The sequence below is a fragment of the Crocodylus porosus genome, unplaced genomic scaffold (assembly GCF_001723895.1).
Source record: "Crocodylus porosus isolate Cpor-Errol unplaced genomic scaffold, CroPor_comp1, whole genome shotgun sequence".
Lineage (NCBI taxonomy): Eukaryota > Metazoa > Chordata > Crocodylia > Crocodylidae > Crocodylus > Crocodylus porosus.
The window spans coordinates 190,129,378-190,149,286 of NW_017728886.1; positions in this window are offsets into that span (position 1 = coordinate 190,129,378).

Genomic DNA, 19,909 nt, shown 5'->3' on the forward strand with positions numbered 1-19,909 from the left:
GTATATATTAACAGTAGCATTTGTGCATGTATAGAAATGTTAATTATACTCAACTGCTGCTATTCATCATTTTTGTTATGGGTCAATCATCCATCAGGAGGCTTTGTGACCAGTTAAACAGCACAAAGGGTGACTAGTACCTCACTCTGATGGTATGGGTGAGTGTCTGAATGTTCAGAGGTCAAGAATTCATGGCCATAGCAGAAATGTTTCCAGTGTAGCCATGTCAGACTCCAATCAATCTGCAAATTCTGCTAAATACCTTGTCATAGAGACACAAGAAAGGTTGGAAAGGTTAACTAGTCGAAGTGAAGAGTTTTTAACAGCCCTTACATATCAAAAATCTGCAGAGTGCTATCTGGCAAAACTGGGCAATTGTCCATAATTGGGGTTCTTAGATACTCCTGTGACACAAACAAGAACAAAAAAAAAAATCAAGATTGGCTTGTGAATAAGTTTGCAAATGGAATAGCTGATTCAAAATGCATAATTGTACTAGCTGCACTATTCTGCTGCTAACTTGGCCTTTTTTGTGAAATATTATGATCTGCTCTTTCATGTGCATTTTCTTAATCAAATGAATTTAGAGAAGTGAACACAGATTTTCAAATGTTTGGGGAAAGGGATCAAAGTGAAATACGAATTTTAACTCTGATAAACTAAAGCCAACATGTTCAAAGATGAATGCCTAATATTGCACTCATGTTTTTATTTAAATGTCTTGTTATGTGATCTGATTTGTACAGGTGTTGAATATCCTGCAGCAACCAGCCGAAATCAATAGGAACTACTGGCTGCCCAGTACCTTTGAAAATAACTCACTTATTCACATGTACAAAAACTGGGTTACAAGCCAAATGTTTAGGTCCTAGTTTCAAAATCCTATCCTGAATAAACCTCTAGAAACTAACTGTGATCCAACTGTAAGCAGTGCAAAACCCCAAACCCAGAAGACAGAATGAAATAACATTTAAACCAATGGAATGAGCTGATTCTAAGAAATAAGATTAATGGAAGCCACTACAGTAATAGCACACTTCACTCCATGCAGTCTTTAAAATGAGAGGCTGTAAGGAAATGTTGTGATCTTGAGAATTAAAAGTACAGGAGGAGTCACAAAAGAAAAGTTTGTTTGCATTTAGAAGGCATTATTTATACTGATGCACAGCCCACATAAAGCCAGAACGGAGCATGGGCAGGGCAGAAGGCAGTAGGAAACATCTGATGATTTGTGTGGACATCTTTCCTCAAAATATATGAAACTAAGACACCACCTGTTTGTTTAGTAGTGATCAGAACCTATGAATGAATTTAAAAGATGACTTTCAAAAATATTTAGTAGGAGGAAATAACATTGAAAGAGAGCTTAAATCTTACAGAGCTGTTACCTCTGCAGCATGAGACTTGCATGGCTCCACAGTTATCCAAAGTGGCAAATGTTTCCCAGAATTCTTAGGGAAAGCTGACATACTGAACTAATCTTTAATTTATTGATGTCCTACTTCACTGAGAGATGTAGTATATCAATACACGGCTTTAGTTAAGAAGCTAAGGTCTAAGAAGCAATGGTAGGAGCCTGCAAAAGTACATCAAGGCTTACAGAAAATAAAATCAGGAGCTTGTGGGAGAAAATTGATGTCTGGGAAGGACAGAAAGAACAAACAAACAGCTCAAACTTTTAAGATCCACAAGAACAATTTTCTACAGAAGAGCAGTGCTGGGTATCTTAATAACTCATACTTTCTGAATGCATGATCAATCATCATACTATTACTAGAATATTACAAAGAATTAATTAGTGGCCACCATTAAGAAAAACATCCACTGCTACAAGGCAGAACAGGAAATAACTTCATTGTCTTGGACAATGTAGCCTGGGCAAGTGATGACCTTTTCCTGGCAGCTGCTGTTGGGCTTAAAATCCTTGGATCCAGCTCAATAGTTGACAGTGCTTTCCTTAGCACCTTGTTTGACTTGGTAACAGGCTCAGTAGAAAGGGCAAAAACCAAGAACAAATCTGAGTTGATGGATATGAGCTCAGAGGCCAATATTTGTTCTTTCACTACTTTCCCCATCATTTTTTTTCCAAAAATGAATGAAAATACAAGTAACAAGGAAGTGAATCCATAGCAATGTTAGGGATAAAGAAGTGCTAGGGTGACAACGACTACACATATGCCTACACATGGTGTAGATCTTTGTATGTGTAACCCACTAGTAAGCATGTGTCATAGGCTTCCCTCTGCGGAACAGGAGACATCAGGAAGCAATGAGACATGCACTTACTTTTGTTGCACTGCATTCCTCATTGTCCACCCCTTCCTGACGTCATGCAAGTGAACTAGGTTCCCATAGTCATGCATAGTATAGCTCAAAAATATATCCTCTTATTCACTTGCAGTGGAGGAATGCCTCTCTTCTAAGGAATATGTCCCACCTGGATGCATGTGGTTCAGAAAATAGAATCAGCTGGGAAACCACTGGAACAAAGAAATCTGCAAAAATTTACTCTCCACAGGCAATGCAAACACTGTAATATCTATGGATTAACCCCTTTAGGCACAATACAATACTTCCATGAAAATTGGAAAGAGCAGTGGTGGAAGGCAGACCACCAAATATAAGGTGAAAAAGGTCTCTATTCATGAGGCAAGGTTTTCAGGAGTCATTCCTTCATCCTATGGAAAGATAATTAAAAATTCTTCAGTGGGTAGTTTCTCAACCAAAGAAATGCTGATTTTATAAATTTGACATAGTTTCATAGTAGCTAGGGTCAGGAGGGACCTGAACAGACCATCTAGCCTGACCCCCTGCCACAGGCAGGAATGAATGCTGGGTTCACAAGACCCCAGACAGGTGATCATCCAACCTCCTCTTGAATTTGCCCAAGGTAGGGGTGAGGACCACTTCCCTGGGAAGTTGGTTCCAGATTTTGGCCACCCTAACTGTAAAATATTGCCTTCTGATCTCTAACCCAAACCTATTCTACATCAGCTTATTACCATTGTTCCTCATCACCCCAGGTGGTGCTGGGGAGAAAAGGGCTCTCTACCTATTTGTTGTTGATCTCCCTGATGAGTTTGTAGACAGCCATGAGGTCCCCCCTCGGTCTCCTCTTGCTGAGGCTGAACAGGTTCAGGTCTCTCAGTCTCTCCTCATAGGGCCTGTCCTGCTGCCCTCTCACCAAGTGGGTAGCCCTCCTCTGAACTCTCTCCAGGCTGGCCACATCCCTCTTGAAGTGCGGCGCACAGTACTGGACACAGTACTCCAACTGCGGCCTGACCAAAGTCGCATAGAGGGGAAGTATCATTTCTCTGGACCGGCTTGAGATGCATCTTTGGATGCATGACAAGGTATGGCTGGCCTTGCTGGCTGTGGACTGGCATTGGCGGTTCATGTTCATCTTGGAGTCAATAATGACTCCAAGATCCCTTTCTGCCTCTGTGCTTTCAAGAGGGGAACTCCCCAGCCTGTATGTATGCGTGGATTCCTTCTCCCAAGGTGTAGCACCCTGCATTTGTCTACATTGAACCCCATCCTATTCTTGTCTGCCCACTTTTGTAGTCTGTCTAGATCTAGTTGCAGCCTTTCTCTCCCTTCAAGTGTGCCCACCTCGCCCCACATCTTAGTGTCATCAACAAACTTGGACAGCATGCTTTCCACCCCCTCGTCCAAGTCGCTAATGAAGATGTTAAACAGTGAGGGCCTGAGGACCAAGCCGTGGGGTACCCCACTGCTCACATCTCGCCAGGTTGAGTACAACCCGTCCACCACTACTCTCATGTTCCCAGGAGAAATGGGGGAAAGAATGTATTTGTCCCCACCTAGAAGAAAGACTACAATAACAGAGTAAAAACATCCTTCCTCTCAGTGCTGTATTAAAATTCTAAACTTTTCATTCTATACATTTTTATAAGTCTACCTAGTTTTTAATTTTGTTTTTAAAGTAACTTGGATTTAATCTGGGTTTTAGGGAACAAAAAAGAAACTTTCAGTGCCTGATCAGTGCCTGAAAAGTAAGGAGGATATTTATATTAAACATTACTAGTCAGAACCTATCTTGTTCAGGTTTTATCGGGGCTCTAAGTCAAAGAGAATTTCAAGGAAACTTATATTCTGCTGTTTTTCTAATGATACGTTTTTAAATCCCAGATTCCTTCAATTATCAAATGCTTCTTCTGTCCTCTACTTTCCACCTCTGACATGTTGTCAGTGTTTCTATCTGATTCTATTTACAGACATCACTCCCTAAACTGTAAGTCTATGTTGAGATTTCTCAGTACAGCCTCAAAGCCAAAAGTCTTTATATAACCTGGAAACAGAAGAAAGGTAGCTGTGAGTGACTGAATGGAAGAGAAAAAATGTGATTGTGAGTGCTGAGTATTCCACATGTATTTATAGCTGGACTATGAACAACAGATAGTAAAAAAATGACCTACACAGGGAGACGGGGTTAGTACCATTATTTGCTTTTTTATAATTAAATTCTTTTAGCTTTATTAATTTTGTTGTTTTTTTCTTCTTGTTAAGAATAATTAAGCCATGTCTATCTTCATTTTCCAGGATGAATTTGTAGAGGACTGGAGAGTTAGTAGGGTTATTAAAAGTACCAAGAAGTGTAACTTGAGCAATTAAGAGGGTGAGATTTTTTAACTACTTAAAATTCTTGTTAACACTTACTTACCATAGCTCAAATGCCCAGAAAAGCACTGGGAGAAAAAATTCCTTTGTTAAATATTCAAAATTCTACAATTTCAGTCACGTACTAAAATCTCCAAGTGTTTTTCATTGGTCTTCCAAGCAGATGTCCAGAAAAATGAGAAAGAGTCAGGTTTATGCTAATGGTATTTCTATAGTTAAAAAATAAACAGAAAAAATTAGAGGACTGAGGAAAAAAGCAAGCTATTTTTATTGTATTCTTTATCATTCAAAAAGAAGGACATGACACTTTCTATTCCATTTTACACGATATTTTTAATGATGTCAAAGTATTTTCCTTCTTCTTCACCTGATTTTTAATCAGACTTTACTTTTAAAAAGTCTCAGTCTGAACTTTTCCAGGTCTAATTTACTTAGAGGTGAACTGTTGGAAAAGTCTGAGGAAAATTATTCACTGTTTTGACATTTTGCCCATAGGCTATAATGGGAAAGCACAAAACTGCCTATAACTTAGTCATTTCTTGCCTGATTTGGATGAAACATGCAGGGATGGTAGCCCCTGCTGAAGCCACAACGCCTGCCAAGTTTCAAGGAGATAGATGCAGGGGATTCAGAAACACTGCACCTCGACCTGCTGACAAGCAAAACTCATGTCACACAGATGTGTTAAGGCACAGCAGGGTGAAAACTGCAGGGATGGTAGCCCTTGCTGAGGCCACAAAGCCTGCCAGGTTTCAAGGAGATAGATGCAGGGGTTTCTGGGAAACTGCATCTTAGGCTGCTGACAAGCAAAATTCACGACATGTGTGACTGTGTGCGTTTTTCTATCCCTCCCCCAGAGCACTGGGATTGGAAGGGACCTCAGGGAAGGATCACAGTCACTGGCCAGCTAAACTGTCAATATGACAGCAGTCCTTCCCCCACTCTTTCCCCTCTTCCCCCTCCCTCTCCTTACTTTCTGTTTCCCTGCAACCAAGCCCAGCTTGAGCTTCAAAACTCGAAACGTTTTGAAATGTTTTGACTGCCCTCATTTCACTTTGAGGCTGTTTCAAAGCCCTTCATTTTGATTCCATTGTTTTGTGCCCAAAACAAGCTGAAACAGTGTTGAAATGAAAGAGCCAGCAAATTTCACACAGTTCTAGTAGGCAGGCAGGACAGTTCACATTTGCTGCTGTGACCCTGTCATCTGGCACAGAAAACTGGCCCTGGTTCTCTTTAGGAAAGCTGATGCCCAGAGGATACATTTTTTTTACCCAATTTTTTCCCTGAATCAATGTATACTTCACAGACAGAGTTAACACTCACCTCTTTATATATCCATAATGGAGCCAAATAAAAAACAAATATCATGACAATGATTGGAAGGATCATGGGCCTACTATATGCAAAAAAATAACAAAACAGATGGAAGCTTTGTTTAAAGTGTTCTTGCTGTGTGCTCATTTCATTTCACCTGTGAAGTAGTTAGCAACTGGTATCTGTGGCTTAGCAGTTCATTGCTGGAGGTGAGGTAGATAAGATGAAAATGGTACACAATCTGAAAGTAAATTTAAAATTAAGTTAGCAATGATAATACTTTTCATTCTAGTATGTTCTTTTTAATCCAAGTGCTTTACAAACAACTAACACCTTAGCTGCTAATCGACATTATTTTTTCTGATTTCCAAATGAACAAATTGAAGTACCAAAAGCTTAATCACTGTCTTAATTGAATGAAGGCAGCCAGTGGCAACAAGGGGACCACTAAACTCCAGGTCTAAGCCCAGCCCACTGTTCAGTAAGTAGTCTGGGGTTTTCACTCCCTTTTTATTTCCACACTGGAAACTGATGCACAGAAGAGCTGCCTGCTAATGGACTTTAGCATACGTCAGCGATTCTCAGCCAGGGTGCATGGCTTTCAAGGGTGCCACAGTGTGCCACACAATGTGAGGTGTGGAGATATGATTTACAAAATAAACCCAAAGGCCTCATCCAGATGAGCAAGGACATATGGTATGTGGCACTGCAGGTGTTCTATGCACTGCTACTTTGCAGCGTGGGGTGGTTTTTTGATCCCGGAAGATCCCAAGGTCTAAAAAACACACACTGGGAAAAAAAGCAGGCCAGCACACGTGGCAGCAACACAAGCTGCCCAAATCCAGAGCCTGGCTGGCCAGATCCATGCTCTGGCTGCTGGTCAGTCTCACTGCTGCAAGAGCATTGCGGCTGCAGATCCCCGAGGCCCCCAGGACCCAGGTAAGCCTCCTGAAGCCAGCACAGTTCCTGACTCCAGCCTCCTCTACCCCACCAGTGGTAATCTGCCACATGCCAGAGCATGCGCAGCAAAGGCTTTCCACACTGACACGTAGCAGCAGCACACCTTGTGTTGCTGCTACTTGTCCCCAGGGAAACACACGTTCCTGCTTGCCTGGACACAGCCAAAGACTTCTAATAGAAATCCACAGTGTTAAAAGCATCCCTTCCTCTTGTGGAGTTTCTAAGTTATTGCAAAAGAAAAATTGATCTATTCTTCTTCTGTAGTGAAAAAATAAGTGAAAACAAAGAGCTGGTATTTTCCAAGGTGGCCTTGAGTAGGGCCTTGAATCTAAAAAGGTTGAGAACCACTGACTTAAGTGATAGTGGTCTGGGTTGCTATACCAACTACCCCAGGATTCAAACCCAGGATTCAAACCCAGCCATTCACTTGGGATGGGGATTGTCACAAAACATTTGCAAATAGTTCTTTTTTTTCTCCCACTTCGGTGACTAAAACAAAAAATCAAAAAGAGAATGTTTAAGTTATCTTACTAAACTGACACCCTAGTCCTAGATTGATTTGGTAGAATAAAACATTTAATTTTTATTCTTGCACCCCCATTGAGCCCAGGGACCCCCAGGACCCCCCAGCCCCAACCCAGCCCCCCAGTGCAGCTGGAGGTAGGTGGGGCCATGACAGGGATGGAGGGACCCCAACCCAGTCAGCTGCGGGGCAGCTGAGTGGGAACCAAAGAAGGACATGTGCTCCCCCCATTTCCTATTTCGCCCAGCCTCCAGGGAGCCATGTGACCAGAACCTCACAAACAGGTGTGCTTCTGGGTCCAGCACGGTAGGTAGGCACAGTAGTAGCCAGACTACCACCAGTACAATGCGAATGGGCACATGCCGCACCCTGAGGGTCCTCTTGGAGTCTGAGGTCTCCCCCTCTGGCACTTCTGAAGTCTCTACCCAGATGGAACTCATGGTTCTGGGCACACAGATGGAGCCTCTGGCTCTTGGCTGTGGGGGCTGCCTGGCATGATTCCAGGCATGTGGGACCGGGAGCATGGCCACCTCCCCTTATGAGGTCTGCTCCACTTTGGAGTCTCTGGGGCACCAGACAAAGGAGCTCCAGGCCTCAATCCAGAGACTGCATGACATCAGGGATGGCAAGGAGGAGATAGACTCCTACTGCCAGGCCCTTCACCCTCTGGAGACAGAGGGTAGACCAAGGTCACCTTCCAGGACAAGGGAGGACTCAGGGATCTCCCATACTGTCCAGCAAGGGAGTTGGAACAAGGTGGTCAGCACCAAGGCCTGCAGCACCAAGGTGACTGCCCCTCTGGAGCTTTGCAACAGGTACGAACCTGTTGCAGCCCCAGTAGATCCTACAGAGTTGCCAGCTTCTGCAGGCAATGCAGGCCTACCCATAGCTGGCACCCCGCTCTCCCTAAGGCCACTCATAGAGTGGTTGTTGTGGGAGACTCCCTCCTGAGGGGGACTGAGGGTACAATCTGCCGCCCTGACCCCTTAGCCCAGGAAGTCTGCTGCTTCCCAGGAGCCCATATCCAGGGCATGGCCAAGAGGATCCCAAAACTCATCCAGCACACAGACAACTACCCTATGCTCCTTATCCACGTGGGCACAAATCACACAACTCGGAGTAATCCCAGCCAGGTTATGAGGTGCTACAGAGCTTTGGGAGATAGGCATAAGGGGTTAAGGGCACAGGTAGTGTTTTCCTCAGTCCTCCCAGTTTTGGGCTATGGGCTGAGGAGGGAGAGGAGGATCAAGGTAGTCAACCAAAGACAGTGGAGATGATGTCATCATGAAGGTTTTGGCTTCCGTGATCACAGTCTGCTCTTCGGTGAGGGAGGCAGTGGTCTGCTGGGAGGAGATGTCCTCCACCTCACTGAACTGAGGAGGAGACTCTTCTCAGCCAGACTGGCTGACCTGCTCGACTGGGCTTTAAACTGAGCCTGATGGGGGATGGGTGGATAACCACCAATGCAAGCCCGCTAAGCAACTACTGTATAACCAGCAGGCTAAGGCACCCAAGGGAATCCAAACCTACCCCAGCCCTGGAATGGTGTCTGCCTGGGAGTGCAAGGAAGTCTAGGGCTTCCAATGAGACACTTACGTGTCTGTACACCAATGCCAGGAGCTTGGGAAACAAATAGGAGGAACTAGTCCTCCTGATAAGCAAGAAAGACTATGATCTCATAGGGATAATGGAGACCTGGTAGGACTCCACCTATGACTGGGCCACAGGTATAAATGGCTATACCCTGTACAAGAGAGATCATGCAGATAAAAGGCATGGAGGTATAGCTCTCTATGTTGAGGAAAGCTCACATCCCTGCAAATTGACACTGGTACCCAGGGAGTCCCTCTGGGTTAAAATACATGGGGAACATGGCTCAAGGAACACCATGGTAGGAGTCTACTACAGACCTCCTAACCAGAAACAAGAGCTGGACCAGGAATTCGCTAGGGAACTGGCTGAGGCTGCACACTCTCGGTGCCTGGTCACCATGGGAGACTTTAACTACCTGGACATCTCACGGGGTGAGCTCTACCTGACTCAAGAAGTCTATGGGCCAAGAAGAGGTAAAGCATTGCTGGACCTGGTACTGGCTAAAGGGGATGATTTAGTCAGTGACCTAAGAATTGATGGAAAGCTGGGTGATAGTGACCACAAGCTGATCACTTTCACTATCCATCGCAAAGCTGGCAAGTCAGCCAGCAATACAGAAGTCCTTGACTTTAGGAAAACTGACTTTGACAAGCTCAGGGGGCTCATTGCTGAGGCCCTAAAGGACCATGACTCAACAGGAAGAGGCGCCCAAGAGGAGTGGTTGCTCCTCAAGGGAGCGACCCTGACAGCACAAGTGCTGTCCATCCCATCTCAGAGGAAGGGCAGCAAAAGGGCACAGCAACCCCCTTGGCTCAGTAGGGAACTTGAGGACCTCCTATGCCTCAAAAGAGAGACTTATAAAGAATGGGAGGCTGGAATCACCACCAAGGAGGAGTACTGAGCATTGGTCCATACCTGCAGGGAGAGGATCAGGGAAGCTAAGGCTGCAACCAAACTCCATCTGGCTTCACGTATCAAGGATGATAAAAAGTCCTTTTTCAGATATGTAAGGAGTCATAAAAGAAGCAAGGATAACATTGGACCCCTGTTGAACCAAATGGGGCAACTGATAACTGACACCCAGGAAAAAGCCAACCTGCTTAATGGGTACTTTGCATCGGTCTTTCATCAGCCCAAAGGGACCACCCACCCTAGCATGACGTGGGATGGCCAGGGTGAGGGCATATTTATACCCAACACTTGGTGTAGACCTTGTAAAGGAACACCTTGAGAGGCTGGACACCTTCAAGTCAGCGGGTCCTGACAGATTGCACCCTAAAGTGCTCAAGGAGCTGGCAGGTGTCATAGCCTAACCATTGGCAAAAATATGCAAAAATTTGTGGCACTCAGGTGAAGTACCTGAAAACTGGAAGAAGGCCAATGTGGTACCCATCTTCAAGAACAGGTGGAAAGTACACCCCAGGAATTACAGGCCCATCAGCTGGACCTCAATCCCTGGTAAGATTCTGGAGAAAATTATCAAAGAGACCCTTCTTGATAAGCTGGCTGAGAGCAACATCCTCAGGGACAGCCAGCACAGGTTTGTCATGGGTATGTCTTGCCTGACCAATCTCATCTCCTTCTATGACCAGGTGCCTTCTATGACCAGGTGACATATCACCTGGGCAAAGGAGAAGAGATTGACATATATCTGGACTTTAAAAAGGCCTTCAATCTGGTGTCCCATGAACTCCTCCTGAAAAAACTGGCCAACTGTGGCCTCGGCTATCTCACAGGCTGATGGCTGGGAAATTAGCTTCAAGGTCAGACCCAGAGAGTAGTAGTCGATGGTAGCGAATCATTATGGTGCTCCATGACCAGTGGTGTCCCCCAAGGCTCTGTCCTTGGACAGGTTCTGTTCAACATCTTTATCAGCACTGTGGACATTGGTGTCAGAAGCGCACTGGCTAAGTTCGCCAATGACACTAAACTTTGGGGCATGGCATATACACCTGAGGATAGGCTAGTGATAAATGTAAGGTACTCTATCTCAGGGGGAAAAGACCTGCAGCATGCTTATAGGCTCTGTGGTGCTACACTTGCTAGCACCATGGCTGAAAGAGACTTTGGGGTTATAACTGACCACAAGATGAACGTGAGCCACCAATGCGATGTCGCAGCTGGTAAAGCAAACCAAACTCTGGCTTGCATCCATAGATGCTTCTCAAGTAAATCCCAGGATGTCATCATCTTGCTGTACTCAGTCTTGGTGAGGACGCAGCTGGAGTACTGCATCTGGAATCCACAATTCAAGATGGATGTGGAGAAGCTTGAGAGAGTTCAGAGGAGAGCCACGCACATGATCAGAAGACAAGAGAATAGGCCTTATGAAGACAGGCCGAGAGCCATGGGACTCTTCAGCGTGGAGAAGTGCAGGCTCAGCGGGGACCTGGTGGCTGCCTGTAAGTACATAAGGGGTGTGTATCAGGTTCTGGGGGCATATCTGTTCACCAGAGTGCCCCAAGGGATAACAAGGACCAATGGTCATAAACTCCTCCAAGACCAGTTAGGCTGGACATAAGGAAAAATGTCTTTACTGTCTGAGCCCCCAAGGCCTGGAATAGATTCCATCCAGAAGTGGTGCACACACATACTCTAGACTCATTCAAGAACATTTGGATGCTTATCTTGCTGGGATCCTATGAACCCAGCTGACTTCCTGCCCTTTGGGCAGGGGGCTGGACTCGATGATCTCCTGAGGTCCCTTCCAGCCCTAATGTCTATGAAATCTATGAAATCTACGAATATTCATAGATGTATGAATCTATTAATTTTACTCTAAATGAAACATTTCATTTTATTTTGGGGTTTTTATTGCCATTTTAATTTTTTACTATAAATTAAAATAATTTTTGCTTTAAAATAGAAAATGTTTTATTTTAAAAACCCTGAACCAATATACATTTCAACTCTTCCAATTTTTTTTTAGCTAGGACTATTCACAGAATTTGATCTGAATTTACAAATAGTTTCAGTCAACCCCAAATTGCCTTTTTCTTAATAAATAAACTATTCAACCAAAAATATTCCCATATCTACTTGTAACATGGCAATCAGGACTACATTTTAATTGGGAATCTGAAAAACAAAAGCTTTTCCCAAACCTTCTCAATACAAGAGTCATCAGAAAAAAACAATACCCTGGGTGATCTACAATAGACATACAGCAAGCACCTGCGGGAAATCTTATTAAAGAGCTGATTTAATATGGGATGCATAACTATGCCTTCTCTGGGGAATTAGGAAAATTTCCTTAAAGACAAAGAAAATTCTAAACAATCTTAAGAACATATAGATGTCCTCATTAAAAAATGAAAATTGCAGTATTTAAGTGACCAGTTCTGGTGCTTTTTATATGGAGGAGAAAGAAAGGATTGTTTTTCATAAGACAGTTATTCAATAGTTCTTATGCTAACAGTTTGCTGTTCCAGAGGAAATCTTTGGAGAGAAGAATGGATGCAGAAAGACCAACAACGGAGGTACTAGCAGCAACAGGCTCCTTACATCTAGTTGACAGGTTTTGGCAAAGCGAAAGACCAACTGGGGTTAGAGTGTCATCAGCTATTTCTGTATATTTATTTATTTATTTCATTTCATTTTTGCATTTTAAACAAAGTGAGAGAATAACAGTGCCTGGTTATATACTACAGGGTGCATTCTTATCACTGTCTAGGCAGTTTTGTGGCCACAACTCAAGTTAGCGATTAACAAGAGCAGTTAAATTCCCCTTCCCCACTCCACACTCCAATTCTGCTCTTCTGCAAGAGACACTGTTATGGAGAGGTGAGTGTTATCTGGAGAGGGGGTGGTCCCAGGGAGAGAAGAGATCATTTTGACCTCCCAAATGACCAGCATTGACTGACCTCCTATTGACCTTGCTGCAGTTGTCGACCTACTGCTTAGGAACACAAAGCCACCCTTCAAAATGATACCACTTGAATGCTTTGCTTCAGGAACATGGAGCGGGGGCCCTTGTGGAAAAATCAGTGCTTGTCAGGTTGTAACATTTTTACTAACTTGCTAGAACGTAGAGATTGGAGAAACCAAGTGGCGGGGGGAACATCTAGGCTGGCGTTTTGTTTCCATTGTCAACATACCTAGTCTCTATTGTGAACTTTTGCATTATTTTATTCCAAAACCGAGACTGAAACTCAGAAGAAACTAGGGAATGGTTCACTCATTGCAGGCACTCAACAAAATATAAGGGTTTTTGAAATAATTTTTTTGCAATGGAGTTTACAGAATTACATGTCTCTGTTAAACAAAGTCTGGGCAGAAAGAGAGTACAAGTACAACTCATCATAGGATATAAGACAAATTCATTCATTCATTGAAGCCAAAGGAGCTCTATCAGGATGAATTTGGTCCTGTGTGACTTAAGTCTAAATTGTTCCCTTCCACAACTATACACCAGTATTCCCTGACCATCTCTCTTTAAACACCTGTTCTTGAGATATTGTTTTATAATACCTTTGAGTTGTCCCCTACCTCTTCATTTCACACCCCCATGGTTCCCCTTTTTGATAGCCAGGGACAAAGTGAGACAAATGTACTGCGTATACAATGCCCAGGAAATAGTTTCTATAGCAACAGTAACTACATTAAAGCATTTTGAACTTTCTTCCTCCTCATGATATTTAGAGACTGTAGATGTTGAGAACACGCAAACTCTGTTCCCTTTATATAGCATTCTGCCCAGATAAAACAATTATGTGCTAAGGCAAATTCTACTCATTCACACCATTGTAAATCCAGACTGTATGTACTGCTGGTAGAAGATTTACTCCAGGTTGACAGCTGCACAACTCAGAGTAGAATTTAGTCTGTTGCTTCTGCATTACAATACAAGAAGCCATAGTTAGACTTCTGCTAGGACAATACTTCTTCACAGTGCCAAGGACAGCTGCTATTTACAGTACCATAACAAAGATGCAGTGCAAAAACATACTGCAAATAATATAGCCAAATTTGTTGGAAGAGGTAGAAGACTGCTTTGTAAGCAGTAACCTACTCCATTTGCTGTCTCTCTTGTTCTCTGAGAGCCTACATTTTTTTCAAGTATACCTCAGGCCATTTCTTTGGGGTGTCTGTTTTTACCACCTGCAAATGTTCACTTCCAATGTTAAGGAGTGAGGGGAGAGAGAATTATTAAAGGTAATAAAAAGGCATATAACTTAGAGTAATGGGAATGAAACCAATAAAATAAAGGAAAATTTAAACTGAAAAAAATCAGGAAGAAAGCTTTCCAACAGTTAGATCTAATAGGCCATGAAAGATTCCCAAAGGGAAAGAGTAGAGTTTGTATCATTTGGGAAAGTTACGCTCAAACTTGACAAAATACCAACAGATATACAACAGGAAACAATCCTTCCTGGCCAAGGTGGGACTGGACTAGAATGACCTAGGAAGACAATTCCCTCTCCAGGTCTTATGATCCACTTGCTGTGTTGCTAAAAGGCTAATAGTATTAGTAACTGGACCCTGCTGCAACCTGAATCTTGTAAGGAAAGAGGAGTGGACATCTGTAGAACTTACTATATTACATGGGATTACCATTAGTTTATACTTAAATCTGTATTGTATAGAAACTATGCCTCTCAAATAAACAGAAAAAATACAAACGTGTGTATTTTATGTGGCATTCTCCTTCTTCAAAATCTTGCAGATGTTTGGGTCCCAGTGATATTTCTTAGAGGATGGAGTTTGCAACTGCTATAATTAAGCAATACAGTACCATTAAGTCACTCGAGAGGAAATTAGGAACTAAACTAGCGCTGTGTGCCGAAGAAGCCAAGATTGTGAGCTGAGATCTTTATTCAGTGCACGGAAGTCTGCTCCTTTCAAGTTTATTTTAAACTAGGTGTTATTCCTAATATGCACTGTCAGATGATGTAAAAAGTGAATTAAATCTGTATTCAATGTTCATTTTACGTGTAAATTGGGATCCTAAATTATGGGAAAATATGTTTTTGTCAACAGTGCTCTCAGTTTTGGTATTGCTGTATTAGTTTTTAATGGGCAGGAGAAATGTGCAGATTTGGAGTCTTTCCAGAGATTTGGCTGTATTCCACCACATCAGCACTGAGTAAAAAAAAGAGATGTTAGTCCTTCTTGTTGCAATAAGAATCGGATAAAGGTAATGTCACTTCACTGAGTTGTCCTGGCAAAACTCCATCTAGAGAGCAGCAGTTAGACCAAAACAATCACAGTATGATATGTGGAAATGATATATGAACTCCCAGTAACAAGTATGGAACACTGATACCAATGCTGCTTATACAAGTCTGTTTCAGCAGCAAATAACCCAATGGGGCGAAAGTGTTGTATCTAATGGAACAAATGACTCTCATATAGATAGCACTGAATGATTAGATCTTGGATAATCCACTGTCACAAGTGCCTCACATCAGAGAGACTGCTAGCCTATATGGAGATTTACAAAGCAAAGGAAAGCTGCTCTGATTGCTGTTTCTTCACCTTTGATTTCATTGTACTTTAAGAGACATGGGGTAACCCATATTCACACAGCTCCGGCTATACACTCCCCTCTGCTTCCTATCAACAGTTCAGCAACCCTGCTAGATGACCATCCTCAGTTTTATTCTCTGTCTGCAACTTCTTCAAGACCTTTTGTTTTATCTTCAGTTGCTGCTTGGTCACTTGTCAATTGATTATTTGACTCTGAAGACGAGACCATCCCCGAAAAGTCACACGCTATTTTGGCAGATTCCACAAATGATTCACAGACACCAACTTGTCAAAGAGTATTGACTTCCCGCTCTTCTTTTCAGAGGAGCTGTCTTTATTCAGCTCTATACAGAGATGCTGACAAGCTATTGATGCTGCGCATTTTCAATTTAGCCCTTAGACCAATCTTTCTGCACCTAAATTGCTGCTTCAATGAATTGCTCTTCTCCCCAGTCTTGACGTATGTCTCTCCTGATCTCACAGTTTGCTACTATTTGGCAGCCGGAGCAGATGAAGTTTTCTATTCTTCTTCCACTTTCTGTCCTACACATACCATGCTGTTTCTCTCCATTTGTCTAGCCTCACTCAGTTTGGAACTGGTAGGATTTATACAAATGGGATGCTATCAGTTGACCTATGCATACAAGGCCAATCAGTTATTCTACTTTAATCTAAGTGGTTCTAAAGTTTCATTTTTAACCACCTACTGCCTTCTTGATAGGCTATTCATGAACATGTCAAAATAAGACAACCAGGTGTGCCTCCCTGTCTTATTGTTCCTGTCTTATTGTCTTATTATTTATTAATTGTTTATAGTATCACCAACAATCCACAATCAAGGCTGTTGTGTTGTGCTCAATGCTGTACAACACGTCATAAGAGACAGAACTTGCCCTGAAACCCTTAAAACCTCAATAAATAAGACAAATGGGATATTGTAGTAGAAAAGGGATATTGTTTATTCCATGTTACAGAGAAAGAAGTGAGGCACAGAGAGATCAAGAGACATACCAAAGGTCACAGAGAGATCTATGGCAATGCTGGAAGGAGAAACCAAATTTCCCAAGTTTCTGTCCAACAGCTCAATCACAACACCTGTTCTCTCATTCTAACAGGCATAACCATGTCAACTTCAAAAGAAACTAAATTGTAAGGGGCAGTATTCCACAGTGCATGGAGAATGCAAAGGACTAATTTCATTGGCAAGGTCAAATTAATCACATCCGTTATTGGAATACCAAACACTGCTCAAAGATTTTCAAAAGGCAAAGCTCTGCTTCACCTTGTACAAAGCCTCTGCAGATAAAAAAGCTTGTTTGCCAGCTTGACTCCCTGATTCTGTTCAAGATGAGTACACAGTGTTGGTTTTATTTCACTTGGCAATTTCTGTGTTGCTATGACTTCCCTAATCTTCAGTCCATAAATCATTTGACTAAACAATACACCAACAAGCTCAAATCCGGCGGAATTTTCTTCCACGTTTCCTTTTTCTTATCTTTCTGTTTTCAAACCAGAACTCAAGAGGTTCTTCTCCATAGGATGTCACCATCAAAGGAAACTTCTGGACATTTCCGAGATTAAGCCTCAAATCATATCATTAAGTGGAGATTTTAAGTGAATCAAGAATAGCATTCAATGGGCAGAGGAATCTTTCCTCTCTCTCTCCCCCTTGACCCTTAGATGATGATCCCACTGTCAACTCGAGAATCTCTGTTTCCCTTCACCCTTCAAAACTCTTCCTCCTAGCAACAGGAAAACTATTGACTTTTGAAAGCTTTTGGGACCGCCCAAGGCTGTGTTCTGTTGAATGTAAAAACAGGTTGGGATCATTTTAGTTAATAATATATTTCTTAGTGGTCTCAATCTAGCCTGTATTAGATAGATAGATAGACAGATAGATCGATAGATAATCTCCTCTTCTTGGATTACAAAATTGTACATTAGCTTCATATCATAATTTAGAGAGTGAGCATAGGTGGAGGAAGAAATAAAATTGGGGGAGGGGGCTGAGCGCACCCCCCAGCAGATGAGTCTGTGGGGTGAGGGGAAAGAGCCATGGATGGGGAGGGAATGGGGAGGGGCTGGAGCAGGCGCTGCCCAGCCAGGGTGGGGTGGGGCGTGGGACAGAGCCACAGCTCGTGTGTGAGGGACGTGGAGAGAAGGGTGGTGGCTCCCGCTGCTGCCTGCGCCCCGGGAAGGCACAGGGAGTGCATGCCCCTGGATCTGCGCTGCATTGTGGGTTGGGGCCAGGGTTGCATTGGGCTCTTCCCGGCAGGTGGCAGCAGCGCTGGGAGCAGGGGTCAGTCAATTTACTCTGAACAATCATTTCATTTCTATTTACCCCACCCCTTACTTAAATTTAGCACAATGCACAAGGCCACAGTATCTGGCCTGCTGGGCTCTTCACGGGCCCAGAAATCAGGCAGCAGGGAAGAGGTTAGGGTTTGTCTTCTTAGTCAAATGCCCTAGGCTGCAGGTACTTTATTTGTGTGTATGCAAGTTGTGCAGTCTGTTATGAGTTGCTGCACGTGATTAAGTAGTGTCAAGCTTTTTAGCGTGACAACTTCTGGACCATACAGGTGCACAGTAATCTGCTGGGATATATACCATTTCAAGTATGGTGGTCTGGTGCACTTTGAAGTTGGTACTCCATGTCTTAAGGCAGATACCCATGCAGAGACTTTCTCAATACTGATGACCTTCTCAATATGATGTTTATAGGTGAGGGAACAGTTTAATGTGATTCCATGTTGGGGTATGCTCACGGGGAAAGCTGTGGTTGCCTACTCTGATATTCAGTGTGCTCTTGGCTCAACAGTTGTCTAGGTAGAAGACTGATGATGCTGATTTATTGATCTTCCTCACTGACCTCGTGCCTCTCAAACAACCACCCCACAGCCCCCATGCCACTGACCCGGAATGAAGCAGAGGTGCCAGGCTCAGCCCCTGCTACTGCTGTTGAGAGCTTATCAGTCTGTGTTACATTGAGTGGGGCCATAAATCTGGGCAATTGATAACTGACCCATCCCTCAAGATTGCATTGCTTTCCTGAGAGAGGCCAGAGTATTTACCTGGATCCACCTGATGCAAGCCCTAACCCAAACAGACGCCGATGTACACTGAAAGCTTTTTTCAAGCCCCAGAGCTGAGGTGTAACCAACAGGCAAAACTGTTCATTTTTGCTGGTAATCCTCCAGGCACCATTTGAGAGAGCAGCTACAAATGAGCACCACTGCAGGTAAGGCACAGCAGGAAATGTGAATTCTCTCTAGCAAACTCCACCCAACTCCCTCCCTCCCTCTCCTCCCAGAGAACTGGAGATGGCTCATCCTTCCAGGCCCTGGCATTTGGGTTTCCCAGATCTCCCAACTCCCCCAGCAAGAAAATGAAACCCAGCATCTGGGTTTCATCAGCTGGGAAGCAGAACGCACCAGGTCATGAGGACCTGCACAGGGAAAAAGGCAGGGTAAAGAGTCCAGACAGGGGACTCACCAGAGGTCCCTCTGTGTCTCCCTTGCCTGCATACTCCATATTTGTGTGTGGCACAGTCATGGAGCCCAAGATGCTGGATCCAAGATGGTCACCCAGACTCCTGCAGAGCTCTGGACACATGTGCATGGATGGCACTAGTGACAAAGGGTACTCTTAGTGTGGGGGTTAGAATGGACAGGTTGCACTTATGGTGCTGTAGCACTTGAATGAGCCACCCAGGCTCAGGAACATGCTACGAAAGTCCAAGAACAAGGTCTACAGATAGCCAGCTGCTCTCCGAGGGATACCACACATGCTGCTGAGAGTTGCAGCAGGATCACTTGATATCCAGCTATGACACCCCTGAGTGGCACCAGTGTTACCTCCCCAAGAAAGACAGTAGCCCTCCCAGGCCAAAGTGGTGGAGCAGGCTGTCGCCTATCCCTGGCATAGAGAGTCCTGATCCAGGGACTCCTTCCTGGAACAACCAAGAATCCCATGGTGGGGGCTGGATGGAGGTCATGGGGGAATGCTCCATACCAAGCATTGATTAGGAGATGCTGAGGTGCAGGGGAAGCCTTGGACCAGGAGATATGGTGCATTGGAGCTACTGATCTGTGATCCAAGGAACCAGGAAAGCATCTGGTCGGGCTCAGTCTGGGGAGAAGCAATGGGGAGGGAAGGGGGACCAGGCTGCCCCAAACCCAATGCCAGGGCTGACATAGATTCAGCTAGCCTTCCACAGCCAACACAGGAGCCCCAGCTGCTGGCAGTCACCTTCATAGACACAGGGCCCCAAAGAGGTTTCAGCACGGTCCCAGAAGGGGGCAGGAATGCTCAGAATGAATGGGGGGCAGTCTGGGCCAGGCCACTGAGGGCCCGCGTCCCACTGCATGGAGAGCGGCACAGCCTCTTTGAGGATGCACAGCCCCCTGGGCT